Source organism: Physeter macrocephalus, chromosome 18 (genome assembly GCF_002837175.3).
Source record: "Physeter macrocephalus isolate SW-GA chromosome 18, ASM283717v5, whole genome shotgun sequence".
Taxonomy (NCBI): domain Eukaryota; kingdom Metazoa; phylum Chordata; class Mammalia; order Artiodactyla; family Physeteridae; genus Physeter; species Physeter macrocephalus.
In genome coordinates this window covers 53,489,754-53,512,378 of record NC_041231.1, presented here as the reverse complement: position 1 = coordinate 53,512,378, position 22,625 = coordinate 53,489,754, and the positions used below count along the sequence as shown (strand labels likewise).

At 39.9% G+C, this 22,625-nt stretch overlaps 1 protein-coding gene and 1 long non-coding RNA gene across 40 annotated transcripts in view; both read left to right on the top strand.

Annotated features, from left to right (window-relative positions):
* The window catches only part of LOC114484316 (uncharacterized), a 17,729-nt gene extending 14,331 nt beyond the window's left edge, over nt 1-3,398 (top strand). For both annotated transcript variants that reach the window (XR_003677049.2, XR_003677050.2), the window contains exon 4: nt 1,662-3,398. This is a non-coding gene — a long non-coding RNA (uncharacterized lncRNA). The remainder of the gene's footprint in view (nt 1-1,661) is intronic.
* A 1,885-nt stretch (nt 3,399-5,283) lies between these two features.
* ARPP21 (cAMP regulated phosphoprotein 21) overlaps nt 5,284-22,625 on the top strand; it is a 164,875-nt gene continuing 147,533 nt past the window's right edge. For 8 of the 38 annotated variants that reach the window (XM_055079913.1, XM_055079911.1, XM_055079909.1 and 5 more), the window contains exon 1: nt 5,846-6,594. The gene's annotated coding sequence lies outside the window, so the exon portion shown is untranslated. Of the gene's footprint in view, nt 5,302-5,839; nt 6,595-22,625 lie in introns of those variants that run through there. The other 30 variants (XM_055079919.1, XM_055079916.1, XM_028479326.2 and 27 more) reach the window with 10 other exon arrangements.

Genomic DNA, 22,625 nt, shown 5'->3' with positions numbered 1-22,625 from the left:
AAAAAAAAAAAAAAAAAAAAAAACACACATAACAACATTTCGTAGGTTTTTAATGGTATATTTATTTTTTTATTCTATGTAATTTATACCAGGAGGCAAAGGTCAACCAGCTCTTTAATAAAGATTAGTAATCAAAACAAAAGATATTCTGAAGCTGATGTAGCATCTTTAAATCTAGTATTATGCCAAAATGTAAAATAAAGGCATGTTTGACAGGCAGTTCAGATTTAAAGATTTACACTAAAGGGATAATCCTCCAGTTTGGAAGCCACACCCTCCAGTAGCCTTCACTTTTGTATAATACCCATGTTTTGTATTTAATACACCACTCTGCTGTCATTAATATATTGATATAGTCAATGTCATGGAGATAATGCCCATGACTTATTCTAAAGAAGAGAACAAGGAGCACATTATAAAGTGACATGCATTTTGCAATCCATTTATGCAAAATATACCTATATATTTATGGATATATATGCACAGAAATTGGCTAAGCATAAAAGTGATGACTGTTGAGGTGGTGGTATTTTGGGAGATTTTATTTTGTTCCTTTTTCATTTTGATTTCCACCCTCATTTTGTTTTTTACGATAAATCTCTATAGATTTTGCAAACGTGCATTTATTTTCAAAATGAAAAAAATGCTTTGGAGAGTTAGCTTTGGAGAACAAATTGTACATTCATGTAGAATTATAAATCTGCACATTGTTCTTTAGTTGCTGGATATTGGCCTACAACTGGGTTTCCAGTAAGATCATAGTACTCTTTTGAAATAGTAGCACTGTGAATATATTTTACCTTTTAAACACACACACACACACACCATTTTAAGTTATGAAGAACAGTTAAAAATGCAAATGTGCTATACTTCATTAGAGATGGATTGTAGCTGTTTTATTCTAGTGGCTAATTCGTAGACCTTTTAATGTTATCTCATTGTGGAGAAGCCAAATATATTATTCCAGTTCTGAATAACTTGGTAACCTTTTTTGTCTCCCTTTGTGTGAAAAAGGGAGCAGTGTCCATTGTGGAAGAAAATGCTGTATCTCAGGGCCAGGAATGTAAAACTAGAGACAGGATTACACAGCGCTTTGGCAAATGCTAGATTATGCTCTGTATCATTCCTTGCATTGCAGGGAGAAACATTTTCCTCTATCCTTCCCAAATATGCCCCTGATGCTTCTGCTTCATTTCTGCTTTCAATTCTGGGCTCCGTTTTTAAAAACCAAAAACATCTTTCGTGGGTTCCGTGGGAAGTTGAGAACGCTTCATGCTGAAGGAGGTCCTAGAGGGCAGAGCTAACCCTAGGCAGGTAAAGAGGCCCCTAGACATCTTGCCTGAACACACGCCTGCTCTGCAGTCAGATTCCCTGCATCTGAGTGCCCTGCTGCCTGGAACACAGGCCTCGGCTACGCAGAAGTCACGGGTCCCTCAGGGCAGTGGATGCAGAGAAGGAAGATGCACAGTGCTCAGGGGGACCAGGGGCCCAAACCCCCAAATACTAAGGTTGTGTCTAAATGCCGGTATTTCCTTCCCAAGAGATGCTAAAAAGAAATACGCAGTTTAGTCAACAGCCTTTCTTGTCTTTTGATGCTCAGATGACAGGTTTCCTAAACCTCTCTTCAGCTTTTTCTTCTTGTTGTCCCTCCTCTGATTTAGATGCATCTCCATGAAAACACTACACGCATTCCTTTTTGAGGAAATTTCTGGGTTTGCCCTCTCAGCAAAGCATCACCGTGTGCATGTGCTGGCCAGTGTTCATTTCTGGTCTGCCTGTGAGAACATCAAGGGTTCATGGAGATCATTTTCTTGTACGGCACACAGCAGACTCCAGAGGGATCTGTGCCATCAGAACATTTGGTTTCTAGTCTCCCAAGTCCTCTTTGTTTTTGATCGTGACATTTCTTCATGCTCAGATGCATACGTGATGTAACATTCTTTGTTGATGTTCTTAAATGTGTTTTAGAGTTATTTTGGCTTAGCACGAATTAAGAATGGGGAACTAAACTTTTCTGATTAAAATGTTACTCTCCCCCCCCCCCTCCTCCTTCTTATTCCCCTGCCTTTCTGTACCAGGCATATCTGTATGGCTTTAAACCCAAGACTCGTATTTAATAGACCCTAGACTGTTATGTTGGAAATAGGGCAAATGAGAAGTCTCTCTGGGGGGTTTGTGAGCCTTTGTTGTGATGGGGGAGAATGCCCTAAAGGGGAGTTCCTAGCAGCCTAATTGTTGAGAAATGATGGAAGTTCAACAGCATGGAAATTTACTTCTCGCTTCAGCTGAAAAGGTGCTTATAAAGGTAGCTGGGCTATTTTAGCAATTTGCCTTATTTTGAAAATCCAATTTGAAAGCTTCATTAAAGGGCACTAATCTAATGTCTTAAGGGAATATGTGTAAAGGAGCTTATCAACAATCTTAGATGTTTGCCGGTGTGTAGGTGAACTCAACTCCCCAAGCTGGCATTACCTGGTTACCTGTATGCCCTTTCATTTCAAACACAATACCAAATAAATTCAAAAGCATCCAGACCAAGAGACTAACAGCACAGCTTCTGCTTGCCGCACGACAGGCCAATAAATTGGGAGATGAGTTCTTGGGGCAAGGAATAGTGAGTGACTTTATTCGGAAAGCCAGCAGACCGAGAAGAGGGCGGACTAATGTCCTGGAGAACCATCTTACCCCAGTCAGAATTCAGGCTTCTTTTATAGTAAAAAGGGGAGGAGGTGTGGTTGGTTGTTACAAACTTCTTGGGGCAGGAATCCTCTGTTCTTGCAGCTGTCCACCTAGGTCAGGCCAGGATGCTCCTGTAAACCTCCAACAAGGCAAATTGTTGTTCTCTGTTCTGCAACTTTTTACCTCTGTATGAATGGAAGAGTGTTATGCTCTTAAAGGTCAGAGCCTTGAAAATAGGCTATCATGTGTATTCCAGGCTATAGGCAACATTCTTAACTCAAAGCAAAAGCTATAGAATACAAAGATTAAAGTAAAAGAAACGGATCTAATATGGAGTCAGATTTGTTCTTCCCTGTTGCACTTCCTTTTTCCCCCATTACCACCACTTCCCACCCCTAAAGGTAGGATGCTTTCAGTGCAGAAACACCTCTGCATCGGCATCAGCATCACAGATGTCATCCAGAAGTCCGAAAAGGTAGACAGCGGTTTTAGTGAGGTTAGTGGTAGTTAATATACAGCAGGCCAAGGGCCTTAAGGAATGGTAACTGTTTCAGATTGTTTGAGGAAATACAAACACCTTCCAAATGCCTAGAAGAGTCACATACTGCTCACTGCCTGCCTAATATTCCCAGAAGTATATTTCAGGCCCACATTGGGATGCAAAAGTTAAAATTGGATAGCTGAATTCTGATTACCTGCATGGCCTCAAATAAACTTGAACCTTCTCTAGTCCCTAATTTGTTGACTACATATGAGAAAAGGTAGAAAAATTTAGCTGAATTAAATGAATATTATTTTTCTTTGTCACACTTTCCTTTCCAAATAAAGGTTAAGCTCTATGAGAAATTGCATTAAGTTTCATCATCAAGCTTGTCTATACACTGATAAGATATTGAAACATTCTGTCTTTTTCTTTTACATAATCACCGAAGTATGTACTAAGAGTGCTGTTTGAATTCCCCTTCCCCCGATCAATTGTTATAATTTCTAATCCAGTTTATAGAATCGAGTTCCTGTGTGTGTGTGTCTGTGTGTGTATGTGTGTGTCTGTGTATTTCCAGAGTGAAGTTCGATCTAGAAGACTTTGTGTTAAGAACAAGCTCTTCAGGTTTCCTCTTAGTAGCTTACCCATTCACCCATTCAGGAGCTGCTTAGGTGTAGTTCTGTCCAAAAAGAAAATCAAGTACACTGACCCTCCTTCCGTGCAGTCCCAATCGTGTGAGTTTAAGACACAGCACAACTTGTCACAACAGTTTCCCCCAAGGAAAGTAGATTTTTTTAGATCATGACTTGAGATGAAGGGAAGAGAATTAGAAATACTTTTGATGAATTTTTCCTTGAATTCCATATGGCTGGAAGGAGGGGAGAAATGCCTGTCAAAATGTTTTTGGAGAGGACTAAGTCAAAGTCTCAAAAACTAGATCAACAGAAGGGTCTTGAATTCTTTAGGCTTCATTTGCTGAAACCTCATACAACAGATTTATTCTTATTCCAGCACGGCTGATCCCCAAGGGAGGCAATTTCCAATATTTGGGAAATATGTATTCATCAAAGACCAGTACAACTTTATCCTAATTCTTTTCATAGCATTTGCTAGAACCACACATACCATCTGTTTGATATTTTAATCAATCTCTTAGCATATATGAACATGGCTACTGCTGTTGAAATTACATTTCTATAAAAAGTGGAAGGCGCCTCCCTTAATAAATCTGTTTATGATGTCTGTTATCGGGAATGGGTGTCAATAAATGGAACTAAAAGGACATTTATTGACGTGTATTACTAGTTATTTGTTGTCTCTTCATGGGGTTACTAATTGCAGCTGTTAAAAGTTGATTTTCTCCTCTCCAATTTATTGTGGGATGGGGCATTCATTGCGCCAGATCCATAGTTATTCAGTGCCTACATTTCAGAAGCTGAATTGCTGGATACTGTCAGAATGAGCTTTGGCAATTCCATGCAGGCGTGTACAAGTATAATTTTGCTTCCCGTTAATAACAGCCTAGCAAGGAAGCTCAGAATCAAATGCCTTGCTCTCAGCTGGGGGCAGAACGCCAGAATGATCTATCTTGGCTGGTGACCTATAATGTTGGAAAAGTAGGCTCCACATTCACTCAGGAGGGGTGGGCGGTATTCCGGAAATGTATTCCCATTCCTCCACTATTCCTTTTTTTTTTTTTTTTCCTTTTGGTAGTGTGTGCCTTGAAACAATGGGGAAAAAATGAATTACAGATAATAAAAATAGCACATCTCCAGAACAAACGGGAAATGCAGCGCTTTTATTTCTTGGGTTGTCAACTCGGCGCCCTGCCCCACGCCCTAGCCTGCCGGGGTTTCTGGGGCACCTCTGCGATTCTTAGTCAGCGCCCGAGTGGGCAACGGGCTGGGCAGGCGCCCACGGGGAGTCCACTTGGCGTCGCACGCCGGGACTTGGGGTCCTGCTCAAAGCCGCGAATCTCTGAGAGCTCTGAGGCTACGGCTCGATTGGGGTGGAGTGAAGTGTTATTGTTGTGGGATATTCTCTGCAGAGTTGGCCTGGAGAGTGAGCCCCGGAGGAAGGGAGTGGGCAAGGCTTGGCCAAGTGTCCGCCAAGTCGGAGTCGGGAGGCGCCCGGGAGAGGTACGCGCGGGGTGGGGTGGGGGTGGGGTCTCGGCCCGGGGCGGGGAGGGATGCGCTCCGGCCGGCCGGCGGGGAGCGGGAAGGCAGGGTGGAGGGGAAGGGGGCAGCGTGCCAGTTTTCTCTCTGATGAATGATGCTCACGCCCTGTGCGTGGCTCACGCGCTTTGTCTCTAGCCCGGGGCCAGGCGGAGGAGAACGGCTGGGGGGACGGATGGCACCACGCGCTCCGAGCGCACCGGGCAGGTGCCCGAGCTCCAGCTCGGCCAACTCCGGCCGCGCCCCGTGGCCGAGGCCCGGCCCCCGCAGGCGCCCGGCCGCGGCCATCTCCCGGGTGTGGCGGGTCGGGGACTGGAGTCTGCCAGCCGAGCAGCTGCCACGCCACATGCCACCCGCGCGCTGCCGCCAGCCCAGGCGGGGACCGGACGCTGCCGGGGCTGCGGGGAGGAGCCGGGCGTGTGGGAGGGCAGGGGCGCGCGGGACCCAGGGACTACCCGAGCCGGCTGGCTCGGGGGAGGGGGGGCGGCGGGGAGACTGAGAGTGACAGAGCGACGGACAGATGGGAGCAGTTAGACAGCTGGAGACTCGGAGACCGGCACGCAGAGAGAGGGAGGGAGAGTCAGGGGAAGGAGAGAGAGAGAGGAGGGAGAGGGAGAAGCAGCCTCGTGCTCCCTTCCTCCAGACGGCCTCTCTCCTCTGTCCGAGGGAAGCGGCTGGGGCATCGAGTGAAGAGCGACAGAGATGCGGGCACGGAAGACGGGGAGAGGGGCCCTGCCTCGCTAGTGAGACCGAGACTCGCGGACGGACAGACCGACGCGAGGGGCAGCTCGGAGATCTGAGCGCGGGACGGCGAGAAGCCCGCGCTGGGCTGCCAGGCTGAGCGACGGACGGCCAGACAGACAGACGTGCCCGGGGACGGACCGGCAGACAGGAGGCGGGGGCACGCTCGCTCTCCGCAGGCAGCAGGGCGGAGAAGGCGGCGGCGGCGCTCCCTGAGCGCCTCCGGAGCAGCGACGAGCAGCAGGGGCCGCGGGGTCGCCAGCTGAAGCCACCGCCGTCGCCGCAGTCCTGGCCGCCGCAGCCCTGCCAGGAGCCCCGACGACGCCGCAGAAGGCTCCTTTTACTAGCAGTTAAATAAACCCACCAATAATAACAATAATACTAATAACCCAAGCCAAACCAAACAAATACAGCCAAATCGATCCGTGAGAAACAATAATATTAATAAAAGCCAAAAACTAAATCAGATCAATCAAGGCACCGAGACGCTGGGGGGATATCCACTGTTCGGTCAAGGTAATTTAATTAAGGTCTTCAGACGTGAACGTTGCACGCCTTTTGTGATTTCTTGTTTCTCTTTCTTTCTGCCTTATATCTGTGCTTTTCTTTCGAATTGTTTCTAGTCTGTCTTTCTCCTTCCTGTTTGCAGAAAGCTGTTGTTTTATATGTATTGTGTATTGATGTTTTGTCAGAGGAGGGGTAGATTCCCCCTCCCCAGAATGAGGCAAAAATGGAAAGCTGGGAGAGAATTGAAAAGGGCAGGTCTCTTCATCAGAGAAGTCTACAGTGATTTATGCAGGTTTCTCAGTAGAAAGTTTGGAGTGTTTTTATTTCATGTGGAAGAGAGCTGTGCAAGGGGCAGAAAGTTGTCATCCGTTTGTTGTCCTCAGGGGACTTGAGGTCCCAAGGGGTTTAGGGGGAAGAGATGTTCAGTTTTATTTTTACATGGTTGAATTCTGTGTTTCATTGCAGACTCCAAATTTGACGTCTTCTGTCTGAGGTTGTAGATATGGTGGTAGAACTGAGTTGACTGAGACAGGTGTTTAGAAAGTTTCCCGGGAAGAGAAATTGACTCACTGGATTTTTATGCATAGAAATCAAGCTGGAGTAGATGCTGTTGCTGTCAGCTGCTTGGATTCAGTATTCCGAAGATACAGGATAAGGACAGAGTCCAAGCCTGAAAGGAAAGACAAAGAAGAAATTGAAAGTTAGAGGGATGGGAAGCTAGGAAGTACGATGGAAGGCTGGTAGGAATCACTTTCACGGTAATGTGTTTAGAGTGCAGATATCCATTTTAATTTCTGATTTTTTTTTAAGTTTGTTGGTATGACAGTTCAGCCTCCCCAGACACAAATGACGATCTCCAGAGTTGGAGTGAATCTGGACAAGAGTTCACTCAAATGCTGAGTAAATCCAGATGATCTCCACCTCTTTCTCATCCACCTTGGTGATCAAAATGGCTATGATTGTTTTTAGAAAACAGAGAAATTGAAATGACAGGAAATCATTTTTCTTTTGGTAAAAGTTAGGAAACCTTTGACACTTTAAAATAAATGCACCGACTGCTTTGATTCGTGTCACCACAGGGTTTGCATGTCTTCATAAGATTTTAATGTCATTTTAGCAGAGGTCAGTCATTTGGAAGCCTAGAGCTCTAGGTATGTAGCCGAGTAGTCTGCTGTCTTGGCAGTAATTGCTTCTGCTGCCTCCTAATGTGGATCGCACAGGAGAAATTAAGCATGTACTCTTCCCAGGTTTATATGGATTTTTAAGGTATGTATTTGTGTTCGATCCTATATTTCCTTTCTTATCACATTCTTATACTTCTTTTTATCACTTCAACTAACAGAATGTTTTTCAGTTTTCCGGAGAGAGAGTTTAGAATACTCTTTAAGGAATACACTTCCTCCTCACAAAAGATACAAAAGGCTAACCTATTTCTACCCTTGCTTATTAATACTATTGCTTGGTTTAAAGTAACTTGGTTTAAATGCAATTTTAAGACATTTAGACTGCTATGAAGAGATGTCTTAATTTCCCCTCACTGGACGTGATTGATGTTGTCCAATAAATCATATAACTAAGTTGCTGTGGATGAATGAATGTTCAACAGAGTACTTGTTTTGGTGAGGCATATTTAAAGAGCTCCAGAAATGGTCCTTTAGCTTCTCAGTGACTTAATTTCACTCTACTCTGATTTCTCTTTTACAATATTCACCTCAGACTGAGACAGGTTTGTGTGCTCTATTAGATTTGCAAATTGCTGATCTCCCAGTGACTTTCCCTCTTAGATACCAGCTGAGTGTGGTTACCTTGAGAACTGTGGCATTAGCCCATTAGAGCATGCTCCACTGGGGAGTTCTGTGCAGTCTATTTTTAATGCTATTTAATGAAGGAGCGAGCACCTCACTCAGCGGTACAAGGAGCAGGATGGAAGACAGAGCTGGGCATGGTTATGGATACTGGAGAGGGATCTTTGGAAAGGTACAAACTGGCTACTGGGTATGGTAATTTTCATTAGTCCTGATATATCACACTAACAGAAATCAATTGATTTTAGTGGAAGAATTACACATGAATAGTTTGATATGTGTTTTCATCAACCTCTTCAGTAATTCTTAGAAAGAAGACTCAATAATTTGAGTGCCTTAAAACTTCAGGGAGATAGTAACCAGGGAGTTGCTGCATATATACTATTTTTAATTCAAGCTGTCAGGTGCTTGGGTAGTAAGAAGTACAGAAATAATTTCAGATTCCTCAAATATTGTACTAGGGAAGGGTTTGAAGCTTGTAAAATGTTCCAGGCGTAAAATAACTAACATCCTTCTAAGATATGCTGATGACTTGAAGCTCTGCCTTGTGATTTTGTTTTTCATTTTCTTTTATAAACTTGGAGTCTAGGTCAAGTATTGTGACAATGAAGTGAAATAGGAAGTTTTGGTTGAACTTGTTAGAATATTTGAGTTGTTTTCTCTCCTTATTCTGAGATAAGCACAGTAGATTATGTTACTGAAGGTTAAATATTTTAAAAATGTAGATAGCAGAGGCAGCACTGGTAATTTTGGAATCTTATAATGAGGGGGGAACATATCTTTATATTATAGTGTGTAAAACATGCAAATCCATCTGTCTGCAACGTTTGCATATATGCAGAACACCTGTCTTGAGGTAGAAAGTGAGAATGTTCAATCAGAAAGGTCTCTGCTGTTCATTTTCGTATTAACAACCTACTGCAGTCGGGTTACTTCTTTCTACAGAGTAAAGCTAACTAGAAAAATGCCTAAGCAGTTTCAAAAGTAATAAACATAAGAGAAAGTGAGAAGTTTGTATTAAGTAGGGAAGTGAGTCATATAATTATTGTTAAATGAAGCTGTTAGAACAATGTACAGAGTTGTCCTGGATCTTGTCAATTTTTACAAGAAATAATCCAAAAAAAAAAAAAACAAGGGAAATACATTGCAAAGAGTTACTGTAATTTGCTGTTGTTGCTTCTGTTTTCCACCTTGTACTTTTAGAGGGAGAAAATAATCTACATTGAGTGTAATATTTCCCTTAGTGGTCAGGCTATTTGGACCACCGTGCTGCTACCTTTCTCAAGATTCTCAAGGCAGTGGGCATTCTCATCTGAATTCAATGTGTATTTTGTCTGTGGACAAGATAATGATAAGCTACATGAGTAGAGTGTAGAATGAGTCAGCCACTGAAGACACAGTATAGCATGTAGCCAGAAGTGGAAAGGATTGAAAATTCTCATTAGTATGGGGAGACAGTTTTAAGTCCATAAGGTTGGAAATTGCAAATGAACCATTTGTATACACGTTAGTTTAATTCAGATCTGCTTTGTGACAAGGTTAGGAAAGAATCTGGGGCTTAAAGGTGAGGTCGACACCGCAAGCCATCTCTTCAAATGGTAAGTACTGGCATCGTCCTAACTGGTACCACACAGTGGTAGCCTGTTGAGAAATTTGTGAATCTCTAACCAGAATAGGAATTGGTTTCCTTAAAAATGCCTTATGTCACCTGCAAAGTTCTGAACATATTTTAAGTCAGTGATGATTAACTTATAAAATACATGCTTCCTCTCTTTGGACAAAGGATCTTTATTTTTTAGGAAATTGATGGTTCCAGAGGCTTTACATTTCTGCTGACTTTGATTTCTTTTATTTTTCATTCTAACATTTAAAGTTAAATATGATAAATGATTTCAAGATATGATAAATGATTTCAAGCAGTGATAGAAGTCAATGCTAAAGGGCTGTTGAAGGTATAAGCAGAACATTAGCAAGATGTATCTGTGACTGGATTTGTTTTTCTCAGGTGGTCTTTGCTTCTGAGGGTCAGTTTCCTTTAAGGTGTATTTATGCCAAGTGCTAATAAAGTGATTTTTTTCAGTGCCTCAGAGTCTTATAATTTAAATTAATTTTACTCGTCTTGGATTAAACTTGGCCCTGGATGTTCAAAGTATTTATTACTTCTATTTACATCACAACGGTTTCATTTCTATGAGGATGAGATGGGAGCTGATACAAAGTATTTAAATTGCGTACATTAATATCATATGCTTGATAAAAAAATAAAGTGCTTGGGACAGAGTATCAAGTTTATTTAGCAGTTGTTAATGTTTGGCAGCAGTGTTATCTTTTGGTTTCAGAATTCTCTGTAGTCTGGTGATATTTTCCTAAGTTATAAAATGCCCATCTAACGTTTTGAAGGTACCTTTCTCTAAAATTACTGGGACATATCTGTGCCCTGGGAAATAGCTATGCAGGTAAACCAAAAAACGAATTGAAATAATTACATTGAGACAGTTGAGGGGATATCAAAAATATAAAAGGACTGACTTCTATTTACCAAACTGACTCTGCTTTCAAACTGAGTCCTTAGCATCATGTTATGTTTTTTTCTTGCTGCCAGCATAGACCTTGCTGTATCGCCAGGTGGAAAGACTGGTAATCACGGTCTGTGGCCACAGTAGATCAATATTTTAAATTTCTCTACATACTTTTCTGAAGAAAATTTCTTCCAGTAGTTTTTTATAACCCCCGCTTAATATACATGTCAATGCCAAAGGTTATATAAGATTTTTAAAGTTCTGTAACCAAGTGATATCTATTAGGATAAAATTGCATCTGTGACTTATTTAAATGCCAAGGAATTAATCCAAAATTATCTCACTCAAGGCACAAGTTCATAATTATCCCTCAGTCATAAATTCATACATTTTTAAAGTGATATAAATTACAATTGCTTCTTTTATCTAGCAACAGAAAATATTTCATTTTCTCCAGGTAAAGGGGAGAGGGTTCCACTAATCATTACCCTTTAAAAAACAGGCCTCTTACCACTTTGTCACATTTATCACTACCTTAAAATTATACAACAGTTCTTACATTAAAAATGTGTTGTGGATAACACACAAAGTATTAAGATTGTATTGGCAGAATCACTTCTGTAAATAAAAACTGGTTTTAATATAAGTAAAAATAAAACATGGTTTCAATTGAAAGGAGGACTTAAGATTTTTAATAGGAAAACAGTTATGTCACGTTTTATTTCAAATATTTCAGCAAATTTTGTAGAGATTTCTTTGGTATCCTGTGGTTACGCAGTATGTGATTCTATGCAGAATCACATAATGTAATATACAGTCTTTTTTCTGCAGGTTTTTTCACTGCGACATATTCACAAAGCTAATCTACCTAGATAAACCCAGATAAACCTCCTGATAGCCACACAAGATAGGAAATCAGTGTTTGTGATAGGGACTTCCAAAAGAACTCTGTGACTTCTCAACCTAAGATGTAGTGCTGGAATTTTTAATAGTGGATATGCATTCTTTTACATTTGCGTTATCATTGCTTGCTTCTTTATTATACACTAAACGCTTGAGATAAGAATGAGGACCATCTCTAGGGAAATGGAAACCAGAGGAATGATCCTCCTATATTTTGCAGATTTTCTTCCAGTTGCCAAGATCCAGTACTCACTGTTAGAACAATCTAATCCATAGAATCATACCTTAAAGGAAAAAAAAATGCATGTTGACGTATTTTGATCTGGTTGAAATTGAAAATCAACACCAATAATTGAGGTAAACTATTTCCACATCTTCAGAGAATTAAAATGGAAGGTCAGTTTCTAAAAGTTTCACGATCCTTCAAGTCCAAATATAATATGCCTTGACATGTAAATCAGAAGGCCTAGCTGTCATCTGATTGTTCCGTCATTTGAGTTGCTTTCAGGTGATTTCATCACTCTCGCATAGATCTAGAAGAATCCAGCCATGGGTCAGAAGAGAATGAAGGAGGGGCATGGCAGCTCACTGAAATTCAGGCACTACACATAATTCTTTAACTTCTTTTTGCTCATAAGCTCAGTAGGAAGATAAAAAGCTATGAAATTGTTTTTTCAGTTTTTTTATACATTTCTAAAGCCACCAGCTAAAATCCCCCCATGAAGTTCAAATATTTATTAATAAGAAAATATCTATACTCTGGATTGACAGATTTTTCTTAGCATTTTGCTTGTTAATATGTATACCACTTCGATGGAAATCCCAGTGTTGCTGTCATCTGACTTAATTTAATCATCAAAGAGCTGTTAGAAAATAAGTAGATTCTGTCACATAAGAGTATTTCAGCATTGTTTACAAGCTTCAAATACCCGTTTCTTTAAAACACGACTTTTTTAAAAAAAATGATAGTGTCAAAAAACCTTTTGGTTGGAAATACGGCAATTTATTTTCCGTTTTTAGAGAAAGAAGATTGAGGTTTATAGTCAGATGATCACTCTTTAAGCCAAGGAAGCACACAGTTGTGTTGAAATTGCTATTGAACTCTGCCAAATTCATTAATTGTCAGGACTTTGCAGTCATGTCTGTGATCCTCTTTCTTTTATCTGGCTTATGGGAATGATCAAGCTAACACTTTTAAATTACATAGTTTTATATTTGTTTATTTTAAATTTACTGAGATACGCTGGCATTGTAAGAACTTTAGGAAATTATCAAACAAATGGCATAGCACTAAAGATGGATTCCAAAATCCCAACTAGCTGGTATTAATGATTCGACATTTTTTTTTTCACTCTGGTGCTCATTTAACTTTGGTCACAGCACATACTTCCTTTGTGAAGATTAAAGTAGTTCTCTAATCCTGAAATTTCCACATAATCACTACCAGAGTTTTGGAAAGATGAAATGATATAGCACGCCATCATAATGCGTGTCCATGCTGTTGCTATCTGCTTAAGCACCATAAAGCACCCTTAACAACTAGACTCCTTTATCTTTAATTATTATTATAATTATTGTCTTCATCCGGAACTACACATAACTTTGTTTTTAGTGGGGTTTTCTTTCAGCATCAAGAGATGGGAGAGTATATATAGTTAAATGTGAGAGTTTACATATGAAAAATAAGTATACGTATTTTAAGACAAAAATGTAAACATCCCTCCAAAAGGGGTATCATTTTACTACACAGATGATTGCAATGTCTGCGTTATTTGTCAAGTGTGATGTGGGAAGCTCTAGCAGAGAGATATTTTGAACTCAGTGATGCTTCCGATCCAATGTCAGGTTAAAAGTGAGCGAGGGATGTATGCCAGAGCATACTGGAGCTCATCAGAGAGGGAGCAGGTGACTGCTGTGTGCCGTGACGAAGGGCTTTACTTCTGAGGTATGCGGGCCTCCATGGGATTCTGCAGATCAGAGAAACATACAAAATCTGGATTAAAAGAAAAGGTCTGGAAAACAAAGTCAAAATGTGGTGGTGCACCCAGATCTCACTTCTCCAAAACTTACATCCGTAAATATGCAATTTACCACCTGAGCAACCCATCCTGGAGTTAGGCCTCTGGATCTGAGTAAATAACTAGAAGTGTGTCTATGGCCAAGACTCTCAACCCCTCTCTGCTTCATAGTTTCTTCAGGTAAAAGAGTATACTAACACCAGTCCAGTAGCGACAAATGACTAGTTATGCGACTTCAGTGATTTTCGTTAATTCCTCATCGCTTCTATTTTCTCACGTAGAAGGTAGGACAGATAAGGCCTACATTGCAGGACTGAAACAGAAACAAAGTACCTGTCACGTAGGTATTTTTCACCAAAAGGAAATCATCATCTTTTCATATAAAAAAGTTTAGAGGGAGATTTAACCTGATTACATGAATGAGAAAAACGTCCTTTTAAGAATTTTTTAAAATAATATAGAATACAGCTCTCTTCTGTTCCCCCCCCATAAACATTTTTACTGGTTAGAGTTGGAGACTAGCTTTACTCTCTCTGGGCCTATGAAATGTGGAAGGCCAAGCAAAGGTAGTAACTAATCTAGGAGGTGTGCCTTGTACGTGGATAAAGATGCTTAGTAGGGTCATTATCTTCTGTAGTCTGTAGGGGAAGGGATGGCTCCATTCAGAGTTGTCTGGAAAATGAACAGATAGGAATTATTTCTCTGAAACATTTTAATTGTGTAATTTCTACCATCCAGAAGGGGTGGCTGAAGAATCTAATCATTGAATAGGAAGGGGTTGAAATGAATCCATGAAAGAATAGCCTTACATTCTGTACTAATGGGTGAGAGCAGGAGTGGCAGCTCTGGGTGGCATGAGAGGTGGAAACATTTTTCAATGACCTCCCGGACGTGAAGGGAAGCAGAGCTGTGGGCTTGCTTCTGGGCTCTCTGGCGCCCCCCACAGACAGCTTTGGTTTCCTGTCTCCAAGCACTGACTGAGCTGTTTGGGCAGCTGATACGGCCTCTGATTGTGAAGTATCTTCACTTAATGTTGAGGAAATGAATCATTTCGGCACGTGTGTGAAAATAGTCAAAGGAGGGAGGGGAAGACTTCTCTCATAATTGGGGTTTAATCAGTGAGCCCTCCGTCGGAAAATGTAGAACCATGAGTTCTGTTCAGTGCAGAGGGTGAGCCATGCAAAGCAGTAAATTCATCAAATAACCACATTTTATTTTTTATTATAATTAAATATCAGCCATTCTTCTGAGGGATAGTACCATCAGAAAGTCATCAGTGAAATTTCTCAGAAGGTACCTGAGAATAAATTTATAATCCTTTGGTATTCTAATATGAGCTGGAAAACAAAAAAACAAGGAAAGGGTAGACAGATTACATATACTATGTACACTATATAGATATATACATATGTATATCTATATAGCATGTGTGTGTGTGTGTTTGTGTATCTAGAGTCAGCCTACAATATATGCTTAAATACTAGGCATTTAACTGACATTAAGCAAAAAACTAATTTATCTCAAAAGGATACAGGCAAACCTCAGAGATATCGCGGGTTCAGTTCCAGACCACCTCAATAAAGTTACTATCGCAATAAAGCACGTCACGTGAATTTTTTGTTTTCCCAGTACATATAAAAGTTATGTTTACACTATACTACAGTCTATTAAGTGTGCAATGGCATTACGTATTTAAGAAACCAATGTACATACTTAATTTAAAAATATTTTATTGCTGAAAAATGCTAACCATCATCTGAGCCTTCAGCAAGTTGTCATCTTTTTGCGATAGTAACATCAAAGATCACTGATCACAGATCACTATAACAAATATAATGACAAAGAAAAGGCTTGAAATACTAGGAGAATGACCAAAATATGACAGACATGAAGTGAACAAATGCTCTTGGGAAAAATGGCAAATAGACTTGCTTGATGCAGTGGTGTCACAAACCTTCAATTTGTAGAACAAAAAAAAAAGCAATATCTGCAGAGCACAATACAGTGAAGCACCATAAAACAAGGCCTGTGTGTGTTTCCCAGTGCATTTTTTTCACTGTCTTTATCTGTTCTTGCTTGTACATGCCAGATATTTAATCAGCTTGTTGAATTAAAAATTGACCTTTATATTGTTGATGGCACCTAATATTCAAGATTTAAAATCAGCTCTAAAGTTTTAATTGTGATTTTTTTCCCAAAAGTTTCAGCCAAAGTGGATCTGACATTCATCTTTCTGACAAAGAGAACAAAGAGATGCCCTTATATGTAGAATTATGTCTTCACTAGAGATGATTTTGGCTATTACAAAGAAGCTTTTCCTTCAGATCTCAGGCAGTGACTCGGGCTTCTATGGGGATAGCAAGGTCCCTAAAACTTCAGTCGTTTAAACTGAGTACCTAGATCGCTTTTACATCTACATGGAAGGAAATTAGTTAACAGTCAGTTATGGTCTTGGGAGAGAAGATGAGGCAAGTTCACAAACAACTTCCAAATCACTGGCACACAGAGCTGGAGACAACTCCTGTTTACTGGAGATGTGCCTTCGGAGAGATTAACATTGGTGAAGGTGATCCAGGATGTGGGGAAGAAATTCACTCCTCTGAAGAACTGGGCAAGTAGGCGGTGATGGATTAAAAGGCAGGGGTGAGGGAGTGAGGAGAAGAGAATACTGACAAATTGGGGTTTCCTAACTCCTCTTCCTACCTTAAGGAGAGTCGCCCTACTCTCCCTGCTATGTGGGAACAATGATAGGATTAACCAGAGTTAAATGGCAAACCATTTAATCCACTTGGGACCACCGGAACTGAATTAATGTCTTACTCCTATCTTTCAAAACAATCTAGTCCTAAAGGATGGGATCCAGTTGATAAAGAGTAGAGTGAGTTTGCTTTCTTAATTTAACTTCTACATTTTAAGATACGCTGAGTGTGGTTCTGATTGTATGAACATCTACTCACCCTTCTGACTTCCCGAAGCAAAACAAAACCTGGTACCTTAATTTAGAGAGATGGGGAGAATATTCTCTTTCTTCTTTGAGGCTATGGCGGGCTTTCAGAAGATGTGGATAGCAAGAGATTCTGACACAGCTGGTATTTTCATCAGGAAGCCAGAAAAATATCTTCTGGACCACACTGTATCAAAGTAGGGGAACTTCCATGGGAGCTGAATTGAGACTGAGTTCTTGTGCGGGAGTCAGCAAGACTTGTCTGTTGCATCAGATGTCACACTCATTCATTTATCTGCTCATTCTTGTTTTTCAGATTATTTATTGAGGGTTTCCTATGTGTCAGGTCTCATGCTAAATATTTGGGAAATTTGCTATATAGGATTTTGTAGGCATTTGGGAGAGAGAAATGCACTAGAACATTTTGAACAATGGATTGATTGAGAGTGTAAGGAAATGATTGAGAGTGTAAGGAAACTCCAAAATGATAGATGGGCAATATCTTGGATGATAAAGCAGTATGAATTAATTTGGACAAATGAGAAAAAGCTTTTTTTACCAGTAAATCTCGTTAAGAAAGTTGACAAGGAGTGTACCTTGAGAGTGGAGACCATTACTGTTTCCAGAAAACAAACAGGGAAGAAGAAGCCCCACTACTGGGGAAAAGTTCTGTTGATGGTAATACAGCACTAACTAAAACCATCAGTTGGGAAGTTCTCTAATAAGACAAAGAAGATCAGCTGATTATGACAAATGTGTATGGAATTGGAATAAGCCATTTTGTTTTCTTTGTTGATTTATAAAATCATATATTTACAATATTACTTACTAGAGCTGCAAGCAACTGGTACAGATTTAATTGTAATTATGAACTGCAAAGTTCAAGTTCATATCAGGTCAAACCAATGTATCTGTTTAGAATTAAAAAGTAAGTTTTTCTAAAAGCAAATTATTCTTTGAATTTGTTGTTAGATTCCACATTGTGCGTTTGAAAAAGGAAACTGAAATAGTTTCAGAATTTTATAAATGTCCTTAATAGATTAAAAATAATGCCTGTGATTAGAGGTAGGTGGAATTACATATGGTTCTGTAGGGAAACTTTAGGAGTAAAAGATTTGATCTATAAGTTACCCAAAGGATATTTTTTTTTAAGGATGCAGTTCTTTCCATTGGCAGAGATAAAGTTAAAGATTTTAGCTATTTGGAAGCAGAGAGATATCTTGATACATTGTCCCAAGACCTGGCATCATGTTAAAATTTCTTGCCCTGAAACACTGAGAAAGAACTTACTTTTAGAAGTTACCCATAAAGCAACAGGATTACACCAGATGATTTCTAAAATCTCTTCCAGTTTTCAATGTCTATTAATGATTTTGGGGAGTATAATATTTGTGAATCAATTTTATATTGCATTGTCCATAAATTTTGGTCATGCTTTTTTTTCTTAGCCTTTAAACTAAGCACTAATGCTACATATGAGTGAAATAATTAGAAGGTTATCATTCTTCAATCATGTAACTAACTTATCAGGAATAGAATAGTTAGTTAAGAAAAAAGGATAATGGATTCCCAGACCTGGGTTCAGATCCCCCTCTGCAACTTGCCTAGTAAGTTTCTCAAGCTTTCTAAACCTCAGCTTCCTCATCTCTAAAATGGGCTTGTTGTAAGAATTAAAGATGCAGTACTTATCCCAGTGCTCAGTATTCATTTATTTATTTCCTGATGCTCACATTTTCAGATACGCACCTCCAAGCCAATGGTTCAGTGAGGAAAGGCCATCTGTGAACCCCTAAAATCCAGATGTTTTCCAAAAGATGCTCCTTTGCACAGACAGCAGGGTTTGACATTTTAGAGCTTAGATGGACAATAGGGGCCCTGGAAAAGACATGTGGACATGGATGATTTAGAATTTCATTATCTATTAAGGGTAACTCACATGGGATAAGATTGTGGCTCGATGCTGCTTTACAAAGAAAGTTAACTAGGCTTTTTTCTAGATTTGTCTAGAAATGGTGTAGAGAGTTTAGTCTTAGCATCATTCTGGGGACAATTTGGGACTTTAAGAACTAGGAATGATTGCAAATAAAATTGTGGTAGACTTATGATTTGTACACTTGCAGGTAAAACCAATAGCTATACCCAACAGAAGGCCATTTGTATGATCAGAGATTTACCCAATGAATCTAGCAAGAGAAGAGAGCTCTAGAATCAGTTTTTCTAAAATCACTAGAAAACATTACCTCATTGTTCTGACCTGGCTGTAAAAATAGATTGGTTTGGATGTTTTAAGAAAGGATGAGGGAATGTCACTTGTTTCATTGTTTATAGATTAGCTCCTCGGGCTTAAGAAGGAATCAAAGGGTTTGCACTATTAGTGAAGGAATGTACAGCAGTGAGACAGACCCAGACCTGCGAATATGAAAGGACTGACAGATGTTACTCCAGGTCTTAGTGACCTGACCTAATGTATTGAATTGAAAGAAAGTCAACTTTGGGGGTATTTCTAATGAAGTACACCCAAAAACGTATGGAAATTTTAAATGAAAGAGACATGTTGTGTTTTTTTTCTGAATTTTTTAAGAGACGCTACTGAGTGGCCATTTGTGGAGGAAATCTATACTTATTTCTGTATTGATTAGGTCATTAGTGCCATTTGTTCTGCCCTGTGGGTGTTACTTTACTCGGCTAGCTCCTGCGCTCTGCATTACCCTGTTTCTTCAGGCAAAAGTTCTTATTAATAAGAGATCCGAGATTTCTGTAGCCCTGCATGTATCATTTGCTGGAGCCACAGGGACAGTGCTAAGGAAAAATCAGTATCCTTCTACTGATTCTGAATTTACCTTTGGATCATTTTTGGTCAGAAGTTGTCTGTGGCCTTATTATTTTGGAGAAATAATTTGTTTCATTGTTTTGCAGTGTAAAAGTTCTCAGATATTTATGAACGCCCTCTCTTATGAAAGAGAGGGACTTGCATGCCCATGTGATGTCCACGCCGATCTGCTCTTTGTTGTGGTCACAGCCGTAGCAAAATTTCTGTTGTAGCATACTTGCAGATTCTTGTTGCAGGGAAAAGAAAGGTGTGTATTTCATTCTTCTTCTATTTTTTCCTCTGTAATATGACTTACACTGTAATATGTAATAACCGTATGAAACACAGAGAATTCGATCTAATCTAGGCATAAGGAATTGAGAAACAGGATACAGTGGGATAGTGGAAGGATATGTATGGAGCCATGACAAAGAAGGGCATGGAAATTAACTTCTGAAATTGGTACAGCCACTTGGGACAAGAATGGATTCTCAGCACCTGATTTTACCTATTATTGGGGCAGTTTCTCCTGGTATGATGGAAAGGCAATAGGCTTGAAGTCCAGGTGACCTAAGTTTGAATTCCATCCCCACCTCTCACTAACCTAGTCAAGTTAATTAACTACTGTGAGCTTCCAGATGTCAGCAACAAAACTCTCTTCGTGAATTATCATACGTAAAATACTTGCCACAAATAGAAATGTTGTCTCTAGCCTGCTTCCTCCTACAGGGCCTGACTGTTAATCCATTAAAACATTGAAACCTATAAAGAGCACATGTAATGAAATGATATATCAGTACTTGTTTTAAAAATGCTATGGAGCTTGAGTCACAAGTATTTTATCTGTCCACGGATTACTGGGAAAAAAAGATAAAATTATTTTGGTGGGTGGTAGGATTTTTTTTTTTTTTTTTTTGGCTATGCCACGCAGCATGTGGGATCTCAGTTCCCCAACCAGGGATCAAGCCTGTGTCCCCTGCATTGGGAGCGCAGAGTCTTACCACTGGACTGGCAGGGAAGTCCCGTGGTGGGATTCTTTTGCTTTGGCTTTTATACAATGTTGACAATACGTATAGCATAGTTAAGGAAAAGAATAATGAAAAAAAAAAAAAAACTACACCACATCTAACCTGTATCTTTACTCACCACTCAACTTAGTGTGAAACAATGTTATTGATTTAAGGGACCCAGTGGTTCATACTTAGGTACCAATAGATGCCCAAGGATAACTGATTAAGGAACAAAATGTTAATTTAAAACTTTTAGTAAATAGATAATGGTTTTGAAGATATTTTTTAAATGATGAGTGGAGTTTCAAGAAAAATTGCCTTTCCATTTTTTTTTTCTCATGGATTCACGAGGTTTGGGCTTTTAAATGCATGCTTGATGGTACACGTGTGATTCTTTATAGTTCAGGTATATTGCCTTGCTCTTCAAATATGTGTTCTGAGCTATCACTCAGTCAGGTTGGGGAAAAGTTTATTTACACTCTGCCTTCGTCTCATGTTCCCCATTAGTTCTTCCTGAACTGATACCAGGTAGATAAACCTGTTTTAGGTCCACTGGCCAACCCATATTTCTGCAGTTTCCTAATATTGAAGATGAAGTTATCAGTTTTTACTAATATGTTTTCCCTGAAATTATCTTCTGGAAAACCTAAGTTAGAATGAGCCAGTGTGAGCTTTCTTCATAGATGGTTTGTCCTCAATTCGTTTTCTACTTAGCAAACCCCAGACACCTGGAACACAGACCCACTCGTTCTTTGCCTGTGCTTTCCGTGTGTTTGCGTAGAGGGTGATGGTTGCCTTTGGCAGATGTATAGGATCAAAGGGGCCTTTTTATCCTGCTACCCTCAGGGAGTCAGTTTCTCAGATAAAGGAAGTAGTGAAGTTAACAGTAGTTTCAGCCCTCCCCTGAAATAAAAGATAAGTGTAGTAGGTATAATAAACATATTTATTAATTATTTGTCAAAGGTAGTGGCTTGGTCAGAATATTTGGACAGAGAAATTTAAGGATTATGCTTACTTTTTATTAATTAAATGCTTTAATTTAATTTTAGTAATTGCTGTAAATGATATATACATTTATATATACACATATATTACATTTTATAACATATATAATAAATTATATATTATATGTATATATATGTGTGTGTATGTATATATATATATGTACATATATAAATTTGGGATCTTGTTATATTACAAAAAGAGCAATCCCTCTTTTTGTGAGATCTGTGGTGAGGTGACCTAAGCTAGCTGCTTTTCTACTTCATTTTCCTTCTGAATTCATTTATCTCACTGCTGATGAACAATATCCCACTGAGGACAGGGTTACAGAACAGAGCCAGTGAAGAGAGGAAACTTGCATTTGCCCCTGTTCTCTACGCATCAGTACGATAAAATGGCAAGATGGAAATAGAAGGTAGGGTGATGAATTCATTGTTTCAACTGAGGAGTTAGGGATTTCTGTACATTTCAGGTTTTGATTCCGTAGCTCTGCCCCCGGTGACCAAAGTGAACTACACTGTCTGTGTTATAAATGTCAGTGGGTGATCTAGGGCTCATATGTTAACACAAATGAGCCATCTTATTTTTAAGTGACTCCTACTACAGAAGGAAGTACGTGTAAGTCAGTCTGTCATCTCGAGGGGAAGTCTTGGACGATGGCATTCTTTTCTGTACTGCACAGAGTCATTCATCCCTAAAGCAGTGGTTCTCAAACCTACACGAACATCTGAAATCACCCGGAGGGTTTCTTCAGACAGAGATCACTGGACCCCACTGCCAGAGTTTCTGGTTCAGTAGATCTGGCTTGAGGCCCAAGTATTTGCATTTCTAACAAGATTCCAGGCGATACTGACGCTGCTGGTCCATGGACCCCAATTTGAGAACCACTGATCTAAAACATAAAACTTTTTGTCATGGGCTTCCCTGGTGGCGCAGTGGTTGGGAGTCCGCCTGCCGATGCAGGGGACACGGGTTCGTGCCCCGGTCCGGGAGGATCCCATGTGCCGCGGAGCGGCTGGGCCCGTGAGCC